Consider the following 16,123-nt stretch of genomic DNA (forward strand, 5'->3'; position numbering starts at 1 on the left):
CGTTCAATAGGATGGAGAAATCTCCAGGCATCAATCAGTTGGTTTAGATGTAAGGTTGTTCGGAGGCGTGTTAGTACATTCTTGGGAACACTAGATTTCCCAGTAGAGAAATCCATTGGTGGCTCAAGAGGAACGTTCAAGTCTCCCCCCAAAATCAAAGTACCCTCTATAAATTGGCCTGCCTGTCTCATAATTCTGGAAAACCAGGTGTCTTGTTTTATGTTGGGGGCATATACACACCCTATCATGACTAGTTTGTGTGCCAGTTTCCCTTTTATGAAGACATATCTACCATCTCCATCGTGGAGCCTGTCGAGATACTGAAATGGTGTGTTTTTTGCTAGAGCAATTGCCACCCCTCTCCCCTTCCTAGAAGAGGAAAATGAGTGGAACTATGTGTTGTAGTGATGTTTCTCGAAACTCTGGGTTTTTTTTCTGTATAAAGTGGGTCTCCTGCAGGAGTGCTATATCAGTCCCCAGTTTTTTTATATGTGCTAGTGGGTCACCCTCCCGGGGCTGTTGGGTACTCGGTACTGGGCCGGTGTCAGGGGGATGTGTCACAGCAGCAGTGACCCGGTCCGTGGCCCTGGGCGCCCAATGATGGGGGATGGTTTATGTGAATAGTTCGTGACGCCACCTGTGGTGTTCGGCAAGTGAGGTGTTAGGCCTACGCTGCATGCAGATCCTCTGGGACTGATGGTGTGTGCAGCAAAGATGGCAAAGCTCCCCACAGGTGGAGCTGTAGTCCCAGGGCAGTGTAGATGTAGTAATGGAGGAGAGGCGCAGTTGGTGTAGATGCTGGTACCCAAGTGTAGTGGTGCTCGAATAACTGGAGGACACCAGAGCGTGCAGTTCCAAAGCTTTACTCACAGTCTGCAGTTCACACAGGTGCCTGCCTCCGTGCCGTGTTCTCCAGGTCAGGGCTCCAGCCAACCTCCAGGCAAGAAAGGATTCTCCCTTCCAACACTCTGCCAACATGTACCTTCCTGAATGTCTCCTCTAATGCGCCTCTAAGTGTGAAGTACCCCAGTACCATGGTTCCCTGGAGTGCCTCTTGTCTCGGGTTCCTAAGACCCTTACTTGTATGACAGACAGCTGTAGCCTGATCAGGGATCTCTATCTCCAGAGTCCGGGCTCTCTATTCAGTTGCTGTTGTGTCCCAAGTCTATGGTGGGAGTAAGGCATTAGCGGCTCACTACTCCACCGGTGTCGCTGGATATTAAGGATCCGATCAACCTTGGGGACCGGGCCCCGGCCTTGCGCTCTGGACTGGAAGTGTTGTCTATCTCTCTAACCCGCTTCCCACCGTCCTTCTGTTCTCCTTCGTTCCGATCAGTTCTATCTTTCTTATGGAAGCTGCAGTCTCAAGTCTACATCTCTTCTCCTTCTCTTCCTTCCCGTGCCAGCTGGCCCAGATCACTGGGGCAGCTGCAGCACTCCTTCCTCCATCTCTTCTTCCAGGGATTCTCACTCTTCACCGATTGACTCTCCTCTCACTGACCTCCTGTCAGACTGACTTGTAATTCTACACTTTCCCTCTCTTTTATATATTCTTACTCCACCCGCCTCCCAGCACATCTCGTGTTACGAAGCCAGGGACCACAAAAGGTACTCTATTACCTTTCCAGCATAAAGCATGGATGTGTCCCTGCTGAACTATCCTGTTTGTGGGGTGAAGGTGTGGAGTGTGGTTAGGAGTTCCCACCTTACCTGGATGGTGGGGTACCACACCTTAGGAGAAGGTGCAGTACCTCCGTGGCGACTGAAGCCTCAGGAGCGCCACACTAGTACCTGAGCTCTTTTAATTGGCGCGTTCAGTCCTCTTACATTGTATGAAGCTATTGTCGTTTCTTGCATTCGGTCAGCCATATCGGGTCGGTGGGCGTCGGGGCTCAGATAAAGATAACAGATGATCCTCCGATGGACATGGGGAGGGTAGGTGAGGGAAGAAAGAGAAGTAAAAGATAAAAACATTAACATGTGTTCAACAAAAAGGGTTTGTTGCCCTAAATTAACCACTTTCATTGTAATAAGTAAAATTATGATTAATACTGTAATACCCATCAGGGAATGCAATAGGTCAAAACATAACAATTTTTCAATTTGTTCCACTTATTAACTTGGTAGTCATTATGGATTAGATTAAAAGATTAATGCATAGAAGGATAGAGGACCAGGGTCTTCCATTCAATCGCTTGAAGATTGCTGCTTTCCTGCTTGTCTTTTCTTGTCTCTCTGCTCTCTAGAACCACCCGCTCTCTTCCAGGGTTCTTGCATTGACAGGTCCGGGATACAGAAATCAGTACGGGCGAAGCGCAGATCGGGCAGCCTGTCGAGTTGAATGTCCAGTTCTGTACATACTTTGGCGATGTCAGAAGATGATTTGACAGTAAATCTTTTGCTGTCCGCTGTGATAAAGAGGCCAAATGGGAAAAACCAACGGAAGGGAAACTGTCTCTGCTTGAGGGCATCCGTAAAAGGTTTCAATAGGTATCTCTTTGACAAGGTTGACGGTACCAGATCCTAGAAAACACGAATGTTAGAGCCTTTGTATTCCAAAGAATTTAGTGCCCTTGTCTTTTTAAGAATTTTCTCTTTCATACGGAAGTCCAGTATTCTGCAAATTATATCCCTCGGGAATTCTGATTGTTTAGGCTTGGGCTTCAGCGCCCTGTGTGCCCTCTCAAGGATTTACATCTTTCTTTCATCTGGGTCCAGCATGGGCAAAAAGAGTTCATGAAGAATGGCTAGTACATCCTCCCGGTCTGCCGCCTCCAGCACCCCCCGGACTCTAAGGTTGTTTCTTCTATTCCTGTTTTCAGCGTCCTCCAGTGCTGTATAGAGGGAATTGATATGGTCTTCTTGCTGTTGTAGACCTGATTTTAGTTACCCGGCAAAGGCAGACACCTTTGATTGTGCCTCCTCCAACTCCTCCACTCTGCCCTCTATCTGCTGGATGTCTTTTTTGATTGTAGATAAATCTTTAGCTAGGGGAGCCAAGGCCGAAGACAGGATGTTTTTAACGAAGCTTCTGGAAATAGGCTTATCTGAATCCACAATGTCAGAAGGATCTTCCTGCGACTCATCTAAATCTAGGTCATCACCAGAGTCTTTGTGGTGCGTTGGCACTTGTTTAGGTCCACCTTGTTTTGTGAAAATTTTTTCCATCTTTTTAGTTGTTTGTGTCCCACTATTGACATCTGTGTTATTTCTTCTTCCAATCTTGACCATGTTCAGTTTTTGTTGAAGAAACAAAAAAAAAACAGGTATTGTAGTGCGATTCAGAGGTCTGGGGTCAGGTATCAGAACTGTAAAATGTGATATCTTGCAGCAGAGTTGGGACAAGAGTGCAAAGAAATTTCTTAGCTAATATATTCCAGAAGTACCACTAGATTGGGATCACGCTCTGTTTTTCTCATAGGCTTTTCTGTGGCCCATGTAGTAGTAAACTTCAGGGCATGAAAAGATAATTATTTACCAGCTACTTGGTATTTTATCCAGCAGATAGCATTATTATGAGAGCATTATTTTATGAGAGTGTAAGCAGCTTCCCCTGACTCATGGGAGCCCCAGTACTCTCATTCTCCATGGAACTTTTTTTTTTCTTTTAATCTTTTAATATATATGCATCCCCTCGGCGGGCATTTTATCCGCTCCTTAAATCATGTCAGGGACGGAGAGAGTGAGCAATTGTTCAGAGAAATATTCTTGATAAAGCGGTGGGAGGTGCCGCGTATAGCGTTGCCTCCAATAGTAATGGAAGATGGTGGTATATACTCAGAATGTCTGAGAGAGTCTACTATATATCTATCCACCCTTTGGGGATGGGGTGAGAGCTTATTGCGGGATGAATAGGCTTTATGCCTATACGATTAGTCCCCAATCCCCAAAATTTTAAGCGTGCCCTGAAAACGCATTTATTCAGACTGGCCTATCGCCTCAACACATTAACCTAATCTATCCCTGGGTGGCACAGCCATAAGCTTTTTACCATAACCAGGTTCCCCGCATCATGTCCCCACATGCTTTATGCATCCATTAGCCCTCTGTGTCTGTACTGTTACACACTTAACATTATGGCTGGTCCATACAATCAGGACAATTGTTACCACCCACCTTTCGTGTCTCCCTCTTTCCTCATAGACTGTAAGCTTGCGAGCAGGGCCCTCACTCCTCTTGGTATCTGTTATGATCTATGTGATTATTGTTATGCTGTAATGTCTATTGTCTGTACAAGTCCCCTCTGAAATGTAAAGTGCTGCGGAATATGTCGGCGCTATAAAAATAAAATGTATTATTATTATTATGCTGTGCTGTATAGGTGTAAGTCGCTTTGAATTTATATCAGGGCCTCCTAGTGGGTCTCAGCAGAGCTTACTTCTTGCCACATTGTTAGGGCAGATTGTCGCTCCCTTATTTCACCTGTCACCCACCTCTTGGAAGCGTTGCTTCTTCAGTCTCTCCAGAGACGAGGGGTTAATGAACCAGTTCAGCTCTTATGCCTGTGAGCTGCGCGTACAGCTGTGGGGGAAGGGGGACGCCAGGCCCTGCGGAGGGGAACTCCAGTCCCGCACCTCCTGCTTCACACCGTCTGCAGCTCGTTTGGACCTCAGTTCTCCAGGGATTCCCCGTTCAGGCATCTGCTTCCACCGCTATCACGAAGAGCTTGCTCCACTTCTCTCTCTCCAGCTCTCCTGCAGCATGCGGTCAGCCGTGGGGGTATCCAACCTTCCAGGCCCTGCACCCGCTCCACGCTCTGTTGCTTCTCACGTGTGCCAGATGTAAACTCCTCCGCTGGTGAGCTGATGAGCTTTAGACCTAATGAGGCTAGATGGTCTTGGTAGTCCCGGAATCCTTTTGTCGCCGGCTCCGAGGCTGGGTGTGGGGGATTGCTTCAGATGGAGCAGGAGCTCAGTTGAACATGTCCTGCTCCCTCAGCGGCCATCTTGGATCTCCTTATTTAACATCTTTGCCCTGGGACTACAGCCCTACCTGTGGAGGGCTACAACATCTTGGCTGCGCCCAACATCCATCCCAGAGAAGCAACACCGCAGCGCTGGTCACTTCTGACTAGAATACCACAGGTGGCGTCACATATTTCACCATCTATAAACATTATCTTTATTTATTTTCATTTTTTTACCACACAACTTTCCCCTATTTTATTACTGGACGCCTCTGGGCCACGGACCAGGTCGCTGCCTCCGTGACACCGTCCCCCATGGAAGTCGACGGGCTCGGTACCGAGTACCCCCAGGCCCCGCGGGGCGCTCCAACAGCACCAGATGGGAGATATTACTAATATTACCCTGGATGGAGGAAGGAAGATTTACTACAAGACCAATATTTCTAATGATACCTGTTGCCTGCTGGGGTAAGTGACGGAGTCAGCGACTTTGTGCTCCGTCACAACTGGTAACAGTATGGGGGTCTTGAGATCACCAATTCTGATAACAACTTAGCAGACAGGGCAGCCCACAACCAGACAGGCCCTTCTGGCATTTGCCCTGAAAAAGGGGATGGGGAACGGGAGAAGTCAGCTCACCATTTGCAGTCTCTTTCTAAGAATGAGTTCCACGCACGGAGCCGCCTCGGCGTGCAAGTTCCAAAGAATGAAGAAAAAAGGTTCTCCAGAGTAGAAAAATATAAAACTTCATCTTTATTAAAAAAAAATTCATGAAAACAGGTACAATGCAGACAACATATAGATCCCAGAGAGCGAGCAACTGACGCGCTTCACCACTCCGGCCTTAATCATGGTTAGTATACGTTGTCAGACTGGAGGCTGAAAAACCTTTCCTGAAGCAAAAGGGTGAGAAAGTCAGAGCGAATTATTAATTAGATCACAAGGTGAGTAGATTTAACTCTTTGTGACAGCACTTCAACAACATGCATGGACCATATGAAATAAAAGCAACACATCATGAAAAGACAATATGCAAACACAAGATAATTACTACCATGGATGAGATGGACTCTTATTACCATGTATAGCCAAACTGATGAGAAATCAGACACGGAAAAGGCAAACGGAAGGGAAACTCTATGCACACACAGGATAATTACTACCATGGATGGGACAGACTCTTATTCCAATGCAGATTCAGACTGATAAGAATCAAACACGAAAAAAACACATTAAACAGAAAAAAAATTATAGATCTTACTGAAGTATGAGATCTTGTCGCACGTTCAGACCCTGCGGAATCCTTGTCTGTAATTTGAATATCCACTACGACTCCCTATTTACCGTATTTTTTGGACTATAAGACGCACTTTTTCCCCAAAAAATTTGGGAGGAAAATGGGGGGGTGTCTTATAGTGCAAACACAGTCTTACTGGGGGGTTGCAACAGTGGTCTAGCAGCGGAACCAGTGGTGGCAGAGGTGTGGTGATACTGTGGCGGTGCAGAGAGCACCTGAGCAGGGTTCCTTCCTCAGGATGCCAACGGCAGAAATGTGTCCACGTCACAGCCCGGTGTCCACGGTGAGTAGAGTGCATCACCGGTTTCCCTGCGGCCATCTTCCTGAAGTCGTGGGCCACTGGAGGCTTCAGGACAATGGCTGCCGGAGGCCGCGTGTGCGTAAATTGAGATTTTGGTGGCACTTGGCTTCAGAAAAATGGTTGCCGAGATCTTAATCTGTGCACGCGTGGCCTACGGCAGCCATTTTCCTGAAGCTTCCAGTGGACCATGGCTTCAGGAAGATGGCCACAGGAAAATCGGTGATGCACTCTGCTCTGGAGTTCCGGACAGCCTGGAAGCAATTTAGGGTCCCCTAAGCCAGATGGAGTTGGAGGCCTCCTTGCTGCGCTGTTCTCTGAGGTCCTTGCTGCTTAAAGCTATGCTCGAGCCTCTGTTCCTTATGGTCCCCTTTCTTGCCCGTATGGCAGGCAGCTCGAGCCTATAGCTGGTGTCGCTCCTTTGTGGCGGCTCCGGACTCTGATATGCTTCTGTGCCCCAAGTGTCTGATGGGCCAGGGGACCTGCAGTTCCCTGCCCTCCAGATTTAGCTGCTGGGACTGTTGTACCCGTGCAGCCATGAACTCCGGCGTCCGGTTCTAGCGCTCTGTTCTGGGGTGAGCTTGGTCACAGCTCCACTCCCCAGCTTTTCCTACACTTCTCTCTTCCTCTATAAACAGAGTGATAAAGGTGGTATGATTGTTGTCTTGAATTTGGAAGACTACAAAAATCAAATGTTGGAATTGTTATCAGATACTTCCACATATGAAAAACTCAAAAATAATCCAACTGAAAAGTTAAATGAAGAAATTAGTAAAATTATTTTTGAAGGACTAAGTTTGGGTGTTCTTAGTAAAAAAAACAAGCTGACTTATTGTTTGTACCGAATCCTGTCCTCGCGATCTTATATGGTTTACCGAAAGTCCATAAAAGCACTGGAATCCCTCCAATGAAACCCATTGTCTCTGGAATTGGATCAATAAATGAACATTTTTGTGAATGGGCCAATTCCTTATTACAATCTTTGGTACTAAAACTATCATGCTACTTAAAAGATTCTAAAGACGTTCTGAGAGTTTTTTTTTAAAAAAAAGGGCTCAATAATTTTTCATGGCTATGTTGTGACGTTGTGTCACTGTACACTTGTATCCCTCATGAACTAGCTGTACAAGCTCTTCATTTTCATCTGAAAAACTCCAGTAACTACTCAGAAGATCTTATTGATTTTTTATTACAGGTTCTTTTTTGCTAATGTATAATTTGTTATCTTTTAACAGTGATGTGTACTTACAAAAACAGGCGTTTCTATGGGAGCAAAATAAATTAAATGAAAACCTCGCACATCTGAGCATATTAGAGACATAAGTAACACTAGGATCAGGAATCGTAATGTCTCTATGGCGGCAAAACATTCTATAATGGATCATGCATGCAACACATCCTCCCTCAAGATACCGGGCACAGAACGGCTCAGGAATCCCCGCTGTGGGGGAGAGGTCAAAAGACGTCTCCTCAGGCGCGAGGCTTTTTGGATCTATAACTTAGCAGCTAGATTTCCTACTGGCCTAAATAGAAGAAGCAAAATCAGGTTTCATTATTAATGGTGAACTATTAACACTTGTTTTATTTTATTCTGCATGCATTAGTCTAGTTTTATATTTCATGTTCACAGCATTTTGTTACAATGTTTCAGGCTGTTTGCTTAATTATCAGTTTTAACCTATCAGGACCTTAGTATTCTGTCACCTGACATTTGTAATAGATTTGATTGGTCTGAAAACACTATATGTATCTTTTGCTGTGTTACATGGTTTAGCTGTGAAAAAGATCTATTTACAGATCGAAACGCGTCGCTAGACCCTTCCCCCTTGACATATGTCCACTTAATTTGAGAATTGCTGCCAACTACATTTATTTTAATGGATTAATAAAGTTTTCAATTTTAAGGAGCTGGAACGCCCTTTTCTTTTTCTTGGATACTCCACGTCCTGTCAAGACAAAGTTCCGTGCACCTGTAGCTGTCGGTGAGCTGGCTGAGGATTTCAGCCTATTTTTCTATACATGATTCATTTCCACTACAGTCTCTGTAAAAACAAACTCCTTGAACCCCTTTCTGACAACAGGCGTAAATGTACGCCGATGTCGGACTCTCTCCCTTTGATGTGGGCTCCGGCGGTGAGAACACATCTCTTCCGGCACGTCAGTTGTTTTGAACAGCTGACATGTGCCCCTAACAGCCTTTGACAGCAGCATTTAACTCACACTTCCGGACAGCACCGGAAATCAAGCCCATCAGTGACCCTGTCACATGATCGTGGGTCACCGATGGGTTGGTATGAAAATCAGAGGTCTCTAGCAGACCTCTATAGTTGTCATTGCTGGATTGCTATGAGCGCTGCCCGCTAGCTGAAATCACATGAACCAGGGATCATCCCGCCAAACTCCCACTCTCCTTTTAACATGGGCAAAATGCTACTCAGAAAACACAGGGTGATGGAAAAACAGTGTGGCAATGCTTTACTGTACCACAAAACAGGCAGGTTGCACACAGAACAGTCCCAGCACAGTACCCAGATGGTGCATATTACAGTCTCACCCTTCTGCTGTGACTTCAAATCTTCCAGGGTCGCTACCCCACCTGTGGCACACACACAGAAAGGAGGTAGCGACAAGCGTAGGAAAATGACAGTCCATTGAGTCCATACAAGGTACAAGGCCAGTTGATCTGAGGATCATAACCTGGCTTCATCTTCCAGGGTTGACTACGTCACCTGTGGCACGCACACAGAGAGGAGGTAACGACAAGCGTAGGAAAACAACAGTCCATTGAGTCCATACAAGGTACAAGGCCAATTGATCCGAGAATCATAACTTAGCTTCTCCAAACGTATCCATGTTTCAGTGATGGTCAATGGAGCAGATCTGTATTCTTCCAACCAAGGCTGAATACCCCTAGGTTGTTTCCTGTAGAATGATAGATCCGTGTCCCTCGTGATGGAGCCATGATGTGAAATAGCTTCTGTCCTGTGTCTGGTCCTTTTGGGATGTATAGATGTCTTGGCAGAATCTCTCTGACTGTTTCTCTCTGTCTCTTTACTCTTTATACAGAGGCATGTAACCTATTTTTATACTAAACAAGTGTCCCTCATTCAGTATTTACACAAAGGGTAAGAATGGAGATGAGATTATTATAGCATTACTTGATTATTTAAACTATTTGCATAGTTTTTCCCTCTATGCTTTAGAAGTCAACAAATGGGCTCCATAACACAATGTATAATTAGCATATCAGCAAACATCACCAGTGATCAAGGATAAGCGCACAATAAAAGTCAATATTACCGGCTTACACAAACAAAAGTCTGTTTTCTTGACCAATTAGAAATCAACACTTACATTTGTAAGCCAACATACAGATAACATTCTATTATTCTTTGTCTGCTAAAAATAGTCGTCTGGTTAATTAAGATACAATGCTGTATGTCTTCACAATGCCAAAAGTAGAAAAAAAAGGTTTTTAAAACTATTAAAAATATATATAAAAATTCAAATCACCCCCCTTTCACCCCATTCAAAATAAATTAAAAAAAATCAAACATACACTTATTTGGTATCGCCGCGTTCAGAATCGCCCGATTTATCAATATAAAAAAAGAATTAACCCGATCGCTAAATGGCGTAACGAGAAACAAGTCAAAACGCCAGAATTACGTTTTTTGGTCGCTGCAATGTTGCGTTAAAATGCAATAACGGGCGATCAGAAGATCGTATCTGCACCAAAATGGTATCCATTAAAAACGTCAGCTCGGCACACAAAAAATAAGCCTTCACCCAACCCAAGATCATGAAAAATGGGGATGCGACGGGTATCGGAAAATGGCGCAATTTTTTTTATACTTTACCTAATAAAGAGGAGTTATTTTTACTGATAAATGTTTGTTTTGGGTCATTTATTTTCTGTTGGTATTTGGTTTATTCTATAAAACTCCCATAAAACGATTTAGATGAAGGAATTGAGGGTAAACTGATTAAATTTGCTGATGACACAAAGCTAGGAGGGATAGCTAATACTAGAGAAGAGAGAGAGAAGATTCAAAAAGATTTAAATAAACTGGAGAAGTGGGCAGCAACTAACAGAATGGTTTTTAACAGGGAGAAATGCAAAGTACTACATCTGGGCAATAAAAATGAAAAAAGCATATACAGAATGGGAGGAATAGGGCTAAGCAACAGCACATGTGAAAAAGACTTGGGTATACTAATAGATCACAGACTGAATATGAGTCAACAGTGTGATGCAGCAGTAAAAAAGGCAAATGCAATTCTAGGATGTATTAACAGAAGCATACAGTCTAGATCACGTGAAGTCATTATTTCCCTCTACTCCTCTTTGGTCAGACCTCATCTGGAATATTGTGTCCAGTTTTGGGCACCACATTTTAAAAAAGACATCAACAAACTGGAGCAAGTTCAGAAAAGAACGACCAGAACGGTGACCGGTCTGCAAACCCCGTCTTATGAGGAAAGGTTGCAGGATTTGGGAATGTTTAGTTTGCAAAAGAGAAGACTGAGGAGACTTAATAGCTGTCTACAAATATCTAAAGGGCTGTCACATTGTAGAAGGATCAACTTTATCCTCATTTGCACAAGGAAAGACTAGACACAATGGGATGAAATTGAATGGGAGGAGACACAGATTAGATATTAGAAAAAACTTTTTGACAGAGTGATCAATGAGTGGAACAAGCTGCCACGAGAAGTGGTGAGTTCTCCTTCAATGGAAGTCTTCAAACAGAGGCTGGACAGACATCTGACTGGGATGATTTAGCGAATCCTGCTTTGAGCAGGAGGTTGGACCAGATGGCCCAGGAGGTCCCTTCCAACTCTACGATTCTATGATTCTCACCTTGAATTTATCCTATAAAACTCCCATATAATATTCTGACCTTGAATTTATTCTATAAAACTCCCATATAATATTCTCACCTTGAATTTATCCTATAAAACTCCCATATAATATTCTGACCTTGAATTTATCCTATAAAACTCCCATATAATATTCTGACCTTGAATTTATCCTATAAAACTCCCATATAATATTCTCACCTTGAATTTATCCTATAAAACTCCCATATAATATTCTCACCTTGAATTTATCCTATAAAACTCCCATATAATATTCTCACCTTGAATTTATCCTATAAAACTCCCATATAATATTCTCACCTTGAATTTATTCTATAAAACTCCCATATAATATTCTCACCTTGAATTTATCCTATAAAACTCCCATATAATATTCTCACCTTGAATTTATCCTATAAAACTCCCATATAATATTCTCACCTTGAATTTATTCTATAAAACTCCCATATAATATTCCATTCTTGAACGCACGCCGCGCGCATCGTGTTTGTACAATTTGTGAATAATATATATAGGTTCTTCCCGTCTGAGTTCTTTTTGAAGGTCAACAAAAAACGATTTTCCTGTCATTCATTTCTCGCACTCTCGGTATAATAATGTCTTTTCCCTGTGTGGGATTTTTGATAAAAAGGTTGACAACTAGTTGGACAACCCCTTCTTATTCCTCATGTTTGGTCCTGTTACAATAAAAACACTTACACAAACCTCCCATGCTGGCACCGTTTCAGTGGTGTCGGCACTTGTGTTCTTGGGGTTCTTTTGAGGTTTTTACGTCATGTGAGTCCTGTGCCCAATCAGCGCTGACGTCACTGTCCCCACCTTCGGACAAATCAAGCATCATGAGGCCGTCAGAGAGCAGCCGCAGCCCTGGCTTCATGTTGATGTTCAATACGTCCGAAGGAAGGAACAGTGAAGCTGCCGCTGATTGGGTGCAGGGCTCGTGTGATGTGAGAACCTCACATAAGCCCCGGGACAGTGAGTCTCCACACCGCTGAAGTGGAGCCGGCACGCCAGCGGAGTATGAGTGTTGTTATTTTAATGAGGCCAAACATGAGGAATGAGTTCAGAGAAAATTTATATATAGGAAGAAGCCGAGCGGTGAAACACGTGTTGGGGTGTCAGGAAGGGTGTCACAACTCTGCATCAGGTGAATCGCTCTCCCTTTACTACTTATTACTTTTATTATCGACATTTGGGATTATTTAGCGTTCAGTCAGCTGATTATAGTATACATACTGTTTAGAATTAGTGACATTTTGGTCTATTACCTTACATGGCATGGTATAATCAGTGAATTAGATGCACTGCTTTCCCTATTCACACCTCTTGCTATTGACTTTTGGGATTACTTAGCAGTCGTCTATTCAGCTGTTCATTGTAGTGAATACTGTCTATGCTAAGTGGCTGTTTGGTCTTTTGACCTTATATGATGTGGCACAATTAATGGAAAATAATGCCTTAATTTCGTTTTAGTCGAAGAATAATATATTTTTTCATATATCTGGCACTGTGCACTTTATGATAAATAATTATTTGCATATTTTTTGGCATTAAATTTTGGATATATGAGCATTCATTACCTTTGTATTTTCCACTGATTTTTGCACGAGTTGTTCCGTCCTGATTTTTGAGGCATTCTGCTTAATTTTACATAAATTGTTGTTTTTAATATTTGAAACAAAAATGTTATTTTTATGGATCTCTTCTTTTGTCCTTACGTTATCATAAGGAAGGATTGGAGTTAAATATTTATGCTGAAGCACCATATATCTTTATTGTCTCTTCTGGACATTTACTTGATGGTATATATATATACACACACACACACACACACACACACTACCGTTCAAAAGTTTAGGGTCACTGAGAAATTTCCATGTTTTTTACAATGACGCTAACATTAAATGATTCAGAAATACACTCTATACATTGTTAATGTGTTAAATGACTTTTCTAGCTGCAAACGTCTGGTTTGTAATGCAATATCGTCATAGGTGTATAGAGGCCCATTTCCAACAACCATCACTCAGTGTTCTTATGGCACTTTGTGTTTGCTAACTGTGTAAAGAAGGCGAAGGCTAATGGATGGTTAGAATACCCTTGAAAACCCTTGTGCAAGTATGTTAGCACAGCTGAAAACAGTTTGGCTGATTAGAGAAGCTATAAACCTGACCTTCCTTTGAGCTAGTTGAGAATCTGGAGCAATACATTTGTTGGTTCCATTAAACTCTCAAAATGGCCAGAAAAAAAAGAACTTTCATGTGAAACTCTACAGTTTATTCTTGTTCTTAGAAAGGAAGACTATTCCATGCGAGAAATTGACAAGAAACTGAAGATTTCCTACAACGGTGTGTACTACTCCCTTCAGAGGAGAGCACAAACAGGCTCTAACCAGAGTAGAAAGAGAAGTGGGAGGCCCCGCTGCACAACTGAGCAACAAGACAAGTACATTAGAGTCTGTAGTTTGAGAAACTGTCGCCTCACAGGTCCTCAACTGGCAGCTTCATTAAATAGTAAACGCAAAACGCCAGTGTCAACGTCTACAGTGAAGAGGCGACTCCGGGATGCTGGCCTTCAGGGCAGAGTGGCAAAGAAAAAGCCATATCTGAGACTGGCTAATAAAAGGAAAAGATTAATATTAATAAAGAACACAGATATAGGACAGAGGAAGATTGGAAAAAAGTGTTATGAACAGACGAATCCAAGTTTGAGGTGTTTGGATCACACAGAAGAACATTTGTGAGACGCAGAACAACTGAAAAGATGCTGGAAGAGTGCCTGACGCCATCTGTCAAGCATGGTGGAGGTAATGTGATGTCTGGGGTTGCTTTGGTGCTGCTAAAGTGGGAGATTTGTACAAGGTAAAAGGGATTTTGAATAAGGAAGGCTATCACTCCATTTTGCAACGCCATGCCATACCCTGTGGACAGCGCCTGATTGGAGCCAATTTCATCCTACAACAGGACAATGACCCAAATTATGCAAGAACTATTTAGGGAAGAAGCAGGCAGCTGGTATTCTATCTGTAATGGAGTGGCCAGCGCAGTCACCAGATCTTAACCCCACTGAGCTGTTGTGGGAGCAGCTTGACCGTATGGTGCGCATGCCAAAGGTCTGCAATGCTGGAATTGCTGCAAAGGGGGCATTCTGTGATGAAAGCAAAGTCTCAAGGAGAAAATTATTATTTCAAATAAAAATCTTTTTTTCTAGCCTTCTCAATGTCTGGACGAGATTTTAAATTCATTTGGCAACTCATTTGATTAATAAAAGTATGAGTGTTCATGGAAAACACAAAATTGTCTGGGTGACCCCAAACTTTTGAGCGGTAGTGTATATACATATATATATATATATATATATATATATATATATATATATATATATATATACACACACACACACGTAACTATTCCTTGATTAGAAGATTCACTGACAAAATGATAAAACTAAACTTTATTAATTCCAAATGTAAAACTATACTCATAATTCACCCCCTGAAGGTTAGTCAGTAGGTGACTAATAGAAAAAACATGTACCCCACAGTTCAGTGTATAGGGTGAGGTGATGTATACACACTCACTCTCCAAGCCTCTCATTTCTACGGGTTTCATCATCCTCACCAAAGGCGTCATCAGGAGACTATTCAATATTGACCTGTATTCAAGCTGGACTAGATGAAGAAAACCCTAAAATCATGTATCATGTTATCCAAAACAGTTAAGAAAACTAGCCCCATATTGGCAGATCCCAGACCTCAAACTATATACTTCAGAAGTTTATAAGCCCCTCCAGTGTCAGGAATAGATAGTATGTGATAATACCGTATATACCGCTCAGGGAACACTTACCTGTCAGAGATCATTTCCATATTCATACTAAATAATGGCACAGATCTCCCAGACATTACGACTGCACATATCCCTAGTCTCTATAACGATATTGTTAACTTACATAGTATATAGTTTGCGGTCTGGGGTCTGCCAATATGGGGCTAGTTTTCTGACTGTTTCGGATAACATGATTTGTTGTTTTTTTCTCATTTAGTCTCTCTTGAATATAGATCAATATTAAATAGTCTCCTGATGAGTCGCCTTTGGTGAGGACGATGAAACCCGTAGAAATGAGAGGCTTCGAAATGTGGGATATATGTTTTTTCTATTAAGCTATGTGCACACGGTGCGTATTCTGCTTTGGAATTTTCCACGCAAAATTTACTAAATCCGCAGGTCAAATGACCTGCATTTTTCCTGCAGATTTAGTGCATTTTTTGTGCGATTTTACTGCATATTTTGTGCGCTTTTCCCCTTCAGTTTTCCACCTGCAGATTTCTCGAATGGAGCAGGTGGAAAACTGCAGCAAACCCGCACAAAAGAAGTGACATGCTGCATTTTTCATTCCACACCAAATCTGCACGGAAAAAAACGCAGCATGTGCACTGCGGATTTTGTTTTACATAGCCTTTAATGCTACTGTACATCACATGCAGTTCTGCTGCGAATCCGCAGGGCCAAATGCGCTGTGGATCTGCAGCAGAATTCGCACCATGTGCACATAGCCTCAATCACCTTCTGACTAACCTTCAAGGGGTGAATTATTTGTATAATTTTACATTTGAAATTAATAAAGTTTAGTTTTATCCTTTTGTCAGCAAACATGAGGAATGACAAGAGACAACCCATTTAAGAAGATTCAATTTTGGTTAAAACTATTCCAACATTATGAACATAAAAAAGGCTTC

Source organism: Dendrobates tinctorius, unplaced genomic scaffold (genome assembly GCF_039654945.1).
Source record: "Dendrobates tinctorius isolate UK_male_01 unplaced genomic scaffold, ASM3965494v1 ptg000200l, whole genome shotgun sequence".
NCBI classification, from domain to species: Eukaryota; Metazoa; Chordata; class Amphibia; order Anura; family Dendrobatidae; genus Dendrobates; species Dendrobates tinctorius.